We start from the raw sequence: 10319 nt of genomic DNA on the forward strand, positions 1-10319 counted from the left end.
CCGGGATGTGGCGGCGCATAACTCTCATTCACTCACTGTAGAAAGGCACTGTTCCATTTACAGCCAATAGACAATGAAAGTTCCGCCAGTCATGGACAAATAAATAAAACCTCTGTCAGAACGTGCCTGGTGGCGACAGCTCAGCCTGGAGTCCAGAGAGGAGGGCTGGGAGAGGCTACGCAGGCTATTTCTATGGGATAGATCAGGCTGTTTGTGTGTACTTCATTTCAATATCAGTAAAATAGCTCTCACACAAACAATAACAATTGGTAAGATGATATAAAAGGCATCCACAAACAAAGTGATTAGTTTCTGTATTATATATGTTCTGTGGTCATAGTAATTTCCATTTCAAACGTGAAAGAATTTTATATATATATATATATATATATATATATATATATATATATATATATATATTATACTAATAAAAGGCAAAGCCTCCTCACTCACTCACTCACTCACTCATCACTAATTCTCCAACTTCCCGTGTGGGTGGAAGGCTGAAATTTGGCAGGTTCATTCCTTACAGCTTCCTTACAAAAAGTTGGGCAGGTTTTATATTGAAATTCTACGCGTAATGGTCATAACTGGAAGCAGTTTTTCTTCATTTACTGTAATGGAGATGAGCTTCAACGCCGTGGGGGAGTTTCAGTGTGACATCATCACGCCTCCCACGTAATCACGCAGTACATAGAAAACCAGGAAGACCTAAAAAGCGCTGAAGAAAACATGCATTATATAATTGAGAAGGCAGCAAACAATAAGAAGCGAGCGAGTGACATATACAACCATATTCATGACTTCTGCTACTTCGGAAACAAAGCACGATGTAAACCTACACTTTAAATTAAGTTCATAGACAGGCTGACGCTGGCGTTTGTAATTTAGTGCCTGCCCATATAAGGCCGTCCGTCAGCGCAATCCAATAGCAAACTCCCACTAAATATTCACGGGTTAAGGACTGTGCTTATGCAGAGGAAGATGAGATGGTCAGGGTGGTGTTTGACACAAACTCCTGAAACTGCTAGAGAAAGTTTTAAGTGCCAGGACTAAGGTAACATTAAATACAGCCATGGACATAGCTCGAGATGGCACCAGCACAGCTGGGAAACTTCGATGCATGTACACCGAGCGTCTCACGTGAACTGACGCAGTGCACAGATAAAAGCAACAGTTCCAAAGAGCTGAACAAAAACCGAATTACACAATTGAAAAGGCAGCAAAAAATATGAAGCGTTTGATACATACAAGCATATTCATAAATCCAACTACTGCAGAAACAAAGCACACGTTGGAAAAGTCAATGTCCCGCTAAAGGAAGACAGTGTAAAAAACCGTGCATGCAGTGTGTCAGGTCTCAGATAAAGAAGAAGACGAGCTGTTTATTGATGCAGTAAGAAACGAATCGATGAATGAAACCTGTCATCTTTACAACGATTGACAAACACGGAATGTAACTTGAATACAACACATCCTACAAATACGAACCTGTTTGAAAGAAATAATGATAATCAAATCCTTGATGACAGCAACACTCAGTAACACTCACAAAACAAATACTGTATATTGACAGTCATGTTACGTTATTTTTTAAATGTTCCCTTTTCTTTTTCATAGCTTTTTTAACACACTACTTCTCCCTGCGATACGCTGGTACATATATATATATATGTATATATATAACCCGATCTACATACTCGAATAATGGATACTTTATTCGCCATCAATGATTGTTTTGGTAAAGCCATACTCAGTGTATTCATTAGATGAACGGTAAAAAGTAAGAGCGAGGAAGGATGACTTATTGAGGCATGCAGGCTGTAGTCGCGTCAACTCTATCTGAATTGCGGATCACATTTAAAAAATATATCTTTTCAAGTTCTATTTAGTCCATATGTGTCAAACTCAAGGGCGTGGCCACATCCGACCCGGGTGTAATTATATCCGGCCCGCGAGATCATTTTATATACTGTATTATTGTTATTAAAGTCCGGGTATATGAAGCGCTGGTAACACAATAAACTACAGATCCCATAATGCAGCGCTTCAGCTGCCTTTCCGAACACTTACCGAGTTAATCAAGTTATTGCGAAGCTAGCTCACACGATGCTGAAGAGAAAAGTTGATTCTGAAAATAGAGCCTTTAAAAACCGATGGGAGGCTGAGTATATGTTTACTAAACCCGTGTGTCTCATTTGTGGAGCTAATGTGGCTGTAATTACAGAATTTAATCTAAGACGGCACTATGAGACAAAACATCAGGTTAACCTGAATGCAATGCAGAAGATACAGAAAGCAGCATAATTAAATAAGAATCTGACACTTCAGCGGACGTTTTAACCGTGCACAATCACAAAGTGATTTCAAGTGAAGCTGCTTTTATGGGAGACACAAATGCACCAGTGCAACTTGCCCCACTTTCCCTGTTGCCAAGTAATGTTAAACCAAGTCGTCACTACGGTGTTCCCAAATACGCACTTTGCTGATAAACTGAGCGCACTGAGTTTGCACGGCGCTTTGGTGACTTTGAAGAACAAAAAAAGTCCGTCTACATGCGGCTCGAACCTTGTGCATGTTTGGTAGCACATATCTGTGTGAGAAGCTCTTCTCAGTGATAAAGACTAACAAAACAGCAATCAGGAGTCGCCTCACTGATGAGCACCTGCAATCCATCCTGAGAATCTCCACAACACAGAACCTCACACCAAACAGAAACGAACCTGTGGCCAAAAAAAGATGCCAGGCGTCCAGCTCTAAAATGACATATGATTAAAGAAAACTGAATGATTTGATTTGTTATTGCTGAAAAGAACACATTTCATTTATATTTCTAGGTTTTGTTATGCAGCATGTTCATATTTGAATTTGTATCATTTTGACAGGATATATTTTTATGGAGAGCAAAATCTTTTGGGATATTTAAAATCTAAGTTTATTTTTTATATAAAATTACATAAGAGTAAAGAAATGTGAATGTTTGTTCTTTTAACGTTTACTTTATTTCTAACTTGTATAATTTAGACGGATAAATTTTATGGAGAGCAAAATATTATAAGTTGTTTAAGGTTTGAGTTGATTTATTCACGAATAATATTCCTGTCTGTTTTTACCATTCCTACCAAACATATTTCTGTCGACTAAATAAAAATTCCTTCTATTTAAAATTTAAATAGAACTTGAACAAATACGATAGTTCATAATATCCACGCAGACTTGCACGTAAGAGCGGGAGTTATCCGTTTTAACAAGCAGCGTATTGCACTGATACGAAATAGCTTGTGTGTATATATAGTATGTATGTATATGTATATATATGTTTATATATGTGTGTGTGTATGTATGTATATATACAGTATATATGTATTTGTGTGTATATATGTGTGTGTATGTATGTGTGTATGTATTTATGTGTGTGTGTATATGTATATATGTAGATATATATATGTATATATATGTGTATATGTATAGATATGTATATATATATATATGTTTATGTGTGTGTGTGTAAAATATATATATATATATATATGACAACAACACTCATCACTCACAACAGTGACAAAACAATTACATTGACAATCATGTTACGCTATTTTCAAAATGTTTCCTTTTCTTTTCATTGCTTTAACACTACTTCTCCGCTCAAGGCTGGTATTTTGCTAGTATATATATATAAAGGGAAGTATGGTTTAAATTGCAGTGTTGTGTATGAGAGAAAGAGTGAGGTGTTTTACTTTTATCTTCAGTAGGGGTCCATTAGAATTCGAGGTGACTTTAAATAAGTCTGGGTGGTGTCGATGGGGCGAATCTTTTGTGTATATGAAATCCATGGTTATTTTCTTTATTCAGGATTGCAACTGATTTGATTGTAATGCATTTTTTATTAAGTAGTGTAGTCGCGTATATCCAAAATTACCGACGTTCCACAACTTTTAGTTTGCTTCTTAGGATGATTCAGGCAATCATGTGTTGTGTGCTCAAATAATTCCACAGACCAAATATCTTTGTTTTAAACGTTTTACAAAAATTCAAAGTAAAACGGTTCACACAACAATAGACAAAAAAAAACAAAACACTATTAAAGATACGTTCTGTCTAAGGTGTATACATCTTGTTTCACTCTCTGAGTTTGGTCATACTTGAGGCACATTAGCACAGCTAGAAAAATATATGCCAGCTCCTAGTTGCAGGCATACCTAATAGTTCATGCTAGCAGTAAGACTATTTCCTAATTGGCTTAATACACACTCGGTTCTGCAGCTATAGCTAAGAAAGTCCTCATTTAACATACCAGGGGTGATAAAAAATTCTAGATAGCGATCAGAAATGGATGTTCTATAGAAGTTAAGCAAACACTCTGAATTTATCAAACATTACTTGAAGATTTGATCTTAGATAGGAGTGAAGTATTGTGCTGATTTGTGTGTGTTTCCTATATTCTATTAGTATAAGGCACCACACCCCTGCTCAAGTGTTTTTTTGTTTTGTTTTTTTTAAAGAAAATTGTTCTATTTAATTATGCCAAAACTATTCAGATTCAGAGCAGACTGATCATGGTGGATTTCTTTTAATGCAGCTAGCCACTTAGGAGCTTCTCAGGACATTAAAAAAAAAACCCACACTAGGGACTCAGAGTATTTAAATAGTTGATTAAGCCAAAGAACCAGGGAGGAGGAAGCTTGTCCATTGTATTTTTAATCTCATGAAGAGGATGGACCCTGTCTGGAAATTTCCAAGGAAAACCTTCCCCAACCAGGGAGGTCAGCAGTTGCTCAAAAAAGAAGATTCATAAGTCAACTGAATTAACATCAGCATTGGTTTAATGCACATCAGATATTTTACTCTGCTTTCCACATCAATCACCTGATTGTTTTGTTACCTCACATACCTAAACTACATATCTAAATACAAATCATTTCACTATATTCCTGGCCATTAGAATACTTCAGGTGACATCTCTCAAGTCTCACCGAGTATATGATAATCACCCAACTTCTTGAACCAGCACCCAGGACCTTCTTGGTCCCTTGACTGAATATGCAGACATTAACCCTCGATGCTACATTAATCTAGAAATCATACAAAAACACTATGCACAAAACAATCCCTTAGTCTACCTTTTTCCTTCCAAACAAACCATTATGTTAAGCCCGAGTGTGTATAGAGTGTGGATCTTGGGTTTCACTCTGCGAAGTGCCTTGAGCATGGGAAAGGCACTACATAAATAAAATGTATTATTAGGGTTTCCAGACTCGAGAGGATTGGACTGGGAACATCCTTTGACTGTGCTCAACCCATTCTATAAACTGGGCTATAGAAGATGGCTTGGGGAAATGGAGATTGTATTGCCATGCCTGTCAAATAAAGTTAATCTTTCTGACAACTGTAATGTTAATTTAGTACATTGACATTTTATCACCTGCTTAATGCAAGAGTCACTGGAGTCCAATTGCACTCCCCTCCAAGGTAAAATGAGCTGGGAACATCATATTAGCACAGACCCACCATTTATCATCTGTTTTGAATCCAAAACAAACTAGAGGTCAGAACACATGTAGCCAGTAGCCTCCTTGGAGTTACATTCATCCCACCAAGAAAGGGAGAGAGGGAATCCTGTAATCCCAAAAAAGGATGGAAATGCAAAACCTAAATAAAGATTACAACTTAATGTAGATTTAGTACACATCTGTGACACACGTTGAGACAATTACCAACACAGTTCAATGTTTCATTGCAGTGGGTAGAACAGTAGTGTTAGAAGCACATCAACCAACATTCCCATTGTGGGACTATAGGACTGCACAACTTAACATTCACATCCCACAGTTATGGGAGCCAATGTTAATTGACTTTATTGCTGTAGTTTTGCCACCCACCTACTTGCACCACAGTGAACCTTCAGGGCCACCTGCCCGATTCACTGGCCACAACACTACAGTTCAGTTATATGGTGCTGTTTATAATCAGTTTCACTGATCAATGTCAGATTACCAGTTCACATGGTTATCAATATTTCTCATTTTATGTTAGAGTAGCCAATACTTGTCAAAAGTTAACTCCCTTACGAATAGTAAAGCTTTTGTGCAGTGCAAAGTTTTCATCCAGTAGAAGGATGTGGTCATACGCTATTCAGGTTTAGTATAAGGAAGCTCTGTAAATGTCCTCTTGAGTCACACTCTAGGTTAAATGCCCAGGATGCTGAAAAGTGTACCAGCAAAAATAGTTTAAACCCACAAGCTGGTAAAACAATGAACTACATCTGTTAACCTGTAGAACACAAAGATGTGCATTTAGTCCTACAAGCCCAGTTCCTTTGGATTAGGCTCTGGATTACAAAACTTTAAAAGGTTGATTCACCTTCACTCCAACTTTTTACAAAGCTCCAGAGAGAAAAAAAAAAAACACACAAACCACACGACATCTTATTGCAGTTAAAAATCCATATTTACTTTGCATGAACAGATTGGCAAAACAGGTTATTCAAACAAACAAGTTTAGGAGATATCTGCAGAGTGACTAACTTTCACCTTGAAAACAGCATTACTCAGATCCTTTGGGCCATTAAGTAAAGCAGCACATTCATGAGCTATCCAACTAATTTATCAGCATTTAAGTATGGTTTTAACATACAGCCAATTACTGTTTGACAATTATACCCATTAAGCAGAAAAATCAAAACTATTGTAGGACTTCTCTTCAAAAGGCCACGCAGAGCTGGGAAACAGGAATTTACAGCTGATACACATGGAACAAAACAATCATCCAAAATACCTAAACTGGAAAACAATCCCCCCCATCATTGTTTCAAAGGAATCTCAGATTGTACAACAATTTTAAAAATCAGATTTTTCCAGGTCAGTCTAATGACTTAAAGTTGGGCAAAATAAACTAATTTAAAGATCTAACCATTTTATGAAATGTATAGGTATAGGATGAAACTGCAATACAAGAGGAAAAAAAACTTAAGTACAATTATAAACAAGACCTTGGATTGAATGCTTTCCAGAAAGGTCTGCCAAAAAAGACACAAAAGTTATTTCCAATAGATTTGGCCATGTTGGGTAGATTTCATTAGACTTCATGAAGTAAAACTCACAGGACACCATCTTCAGGCTCTGTTCAGCACAATTTCAATAGTTCCCTTAAGGCTATTCAGTTTCATGAAAGACAAAAATGTGTACATGAGCAATGCTTTCTATTAGAAATAGAGACTTTGTGTCTCTTTGGACTAGCAACAGAATTTAGGCAAATTGATTCTCCTCTTCCACGGTCATATTCTTTATTCCAGTAGAGATGTTGGACTGAATCTTCTTTTCCTCTGTAGCAGAAATGGGAGGCAGCACCGATTTCAACCCACTTTCAATCTTCTGCACTCGTGAATTCACACTGCCTTCAAATTCCTCCTTGTTCTTCAGCACAAGGCTTCGGATGCCATCCATGGCAGATTTACAGTCAGTGGCCAGCTTTCCATGTTCCGATTCAAACTGAGGATTACTAGAATCCAGTGCCATGAGCTTTCCAAGGCTACTGATGTTGTCCATGAGATACAGGTTGGAGACCTCAGTGTAAGTTTCAGCAATCATGTGAACCAGATTGGCAATGTTGGAGGCCTGGAAAGCCTGGGTGTAAATCATGTCCGTTACAAAAGCATTGGAGGAGTAGCCTTGTATAGAGTGGACTGAATCAGCCGTATTGACAAACTGCTTCAAAGAGGTGTTCAGGCAAGTACTGATCAGGTTCGAGATCTGGAAAAAGCGAACCATTTTCTCCCACTGCTCCTTCACACGGCCCATGGCATCAAGGCCCTTGACCAGCATCTTCACTGCAGTATTGAAATCAATCTCCTTTACGTTGCAGGACTGTATAGTGGCAAGAATCTCTGCCAGCTCCTTGTTATTCTTCTCCAGGTTGTCTACACTCTTCTGTTACATGTCCTGTACCTGCTGAAGCTGGGCTCGGCTTTGTTCGATTTTGAACCGAGCATTCTCAGTGGCCATTTGACCTGCACTTTTCTTTTCTCCACTGCTTTGCTGAGCCATCTTTGGTGGAGTAGCAGAAAAAGCAGAAGAATTGGTGAATGCCTTACTCTCCGAATCAAACATCTCACAACTATCTTTCAGACTGCTTATCTGGGCTAGAAGCTTCTTTTCTTCTTCAGGGCACTCTTTTTTGGGTGCATATTTTGTAATTAAATTACAAATTGAGACAGCAGCTTGACAGATCTCCAGGACTTTCTCTTTGGTTTGGATTCCTCTTCAGCTTTCACACTCTTCTCAATATCTTCAAATTGCTTCTTCTGCCAGTCCGACTTCACAGACAGATTTCTCATCATAGAGATCACTCCACTTGATTTGATCTTTTTCCACAAACACCTGGATTTGTTGTGAGAGTTTTAGCAGCTGTGCCGATTTAGAATAAGCATTGTTGACAGCTGCAGGGTTGGTACTTTGACCAGGATGGATTGCCGAGCCTATTGCACCCTTTATTCCACCAACAATTTTACTAGGGGCTGTGTACATTGCAACATAGCCAGAAATCAGACTATTCACTGAATCGGTGATGCCTTCCACAAAGTTCATTCCAATCATTTCCCATCCAGAGGGCATAGAATCCATAGACTTCTTAAACATGTCATGGGCTTCATCCAGCTGTTTTGTCATGCGGTCATGTTCTCTTGTGCCAGCTTTTTAGCCAGTTCAGTTGACTCCTTTTTCATCTTGGCTTCCTCCAATTTTAACTTGATGGTCTTGAGATCTTCTTCATACCATTGCTTTGCATTCATGCAAGCTTCCAGCAGTTCCTGAATGAGCAGAATGACCGCAGTGAAACTCCTCAGTTGACTCTGCTAAACTTGTGCACTCAAAGGCTACATCACGGATATTTTTCAGTTGACCTGGAAGAAGAGATTTAACAAGGTCAATGTTGTCCTGGAGGAGGGTCTTCATGGCCATTTTCATGTAGTTTGGTACATTGGCAGAGTGAAGTCTGATCTTGTCCATGTTCTTGTGAGCTTCATTAAAGGCCATCCATCCACTGTTTGTCACCTGCATAAGACAAGCACGGAAGGACTCTGGATAACGAATATGTTTGAACCCATCCTTGGGTGCATTCTTGTTAATTGAGAAGTCATCTCTTGATGAAATGAGCACCAGCTCTCCAAGGATGGCAGAGAGTGGGCCTGGCATCAGGAACTCTTCCCAGTTGGCAAAGGGCTTCATGAGAAGAGTAGTATCTTGTCGGACATCTTCTGCTTTAGAGATACTCAACACTGCCTTCTGGACATCTAGAGCCATGTTTCTAAAAGAAAAGAACTAAATACCATTACAAAATTCCTCCAAACTACACTTTTAAAAAAAAAAAAAAAGATTCACACTTATTTTCAATCTGAACCAATATAATTTAGCTTATTGATCCCACAATTTAAGTTGAGGCAAATCATTTAGAGTGATTGGGTGCAATTCACTTGTTTTTTTACTGATGTAAATCTAATTTTTTTTTTTTAAGTTCCTTTTTTGGCAGTTGGAAAGCCATCAAACTGGAAAGTTCGACTGAAAGAATATACAAACGGCCCCTCAAGCAGCACATGAACCACCTAAAACATCAAGTTAAATGAAATAGGATTTTTACGTTTATTCCCTCCACCATAACTTAATTTGGTACAAACAATTCTTTTTACTTTGATTGAGATCTGAAACCAAATATTTCAAGCTGCAACACTAAATGACTAATCTTAAAGTTGCTTGAAAGAGAAAGTTTACGTTGAATGAACATCAATGTTATAATTTCAGTGTATAGTTTTCTAGAATATATAATCAAAATTTAATCCAATAAGTCTACAGGTTTTTGGTGGGAAAAAACAGGAAACAAAAATTAATGTATACCCAGCTTTGCTTATGGGCATATAGAGAAAAACAAAAAAAAAACCTAAAATTTAAAAATCAGATTTCTGTCCCCTCATTGAGGATTTCTTATAATTCAGGATTCAGTGTAAGGCCTAGGACAGGATATTACTTTGTCAACTGTTTAAACACATTTATTTTAAAGCGTCACTTCCTCACCAATACTGGGACCACCTGCTGTTGTCACACTTACTGGAATTTTTTTTTTTTAACCACAATAGACAAGAATAGACAAATATAGAATCCCCCCACAACTGCAAATCAGATCTCCAATTGCATTTTTCCTTTCTGTCAAGATTAAATCATGCAGTGGACCTCTTTCCTCTCAGGGAGAAAGCCCCCAAACTTCTGACAATCCACACAGTTTATCCCAGCCTAAGATGCTGAACACTGTAGACTAGCATTGAAATTTCAGCC

General features: G+C 38.0%; 1 pseudogene; it reads right to left on the bottom strand.

Annotated features, from left to right (window-relative positions):
• Nucleotides 1–6494: 6494 nt before the first annotated feature.
• Nucleotides 6495–9296, bottom strand: LOC120520556 (annotated as a pseudogene).
• Between the last annotated feature and the right edge of the window lie 1023 nt (nt 9297–10319).

Source organism: Polypterus senegalus, unplaced genomic scaffold (genome assembly GCF_016835505.1).
Source record: "Polypterus senegalus isolate Bchr_013 unplaced genomic scaffold, ASM1683550v1 scaffold_9407, whole genome shotgun sequence".
Lineage (NCBI taxonomy): Eukaryota > Metazoa > Chordata > Cladistia > Polypteriformes > Polypteridae > Polypterus > Polypterus senegalus.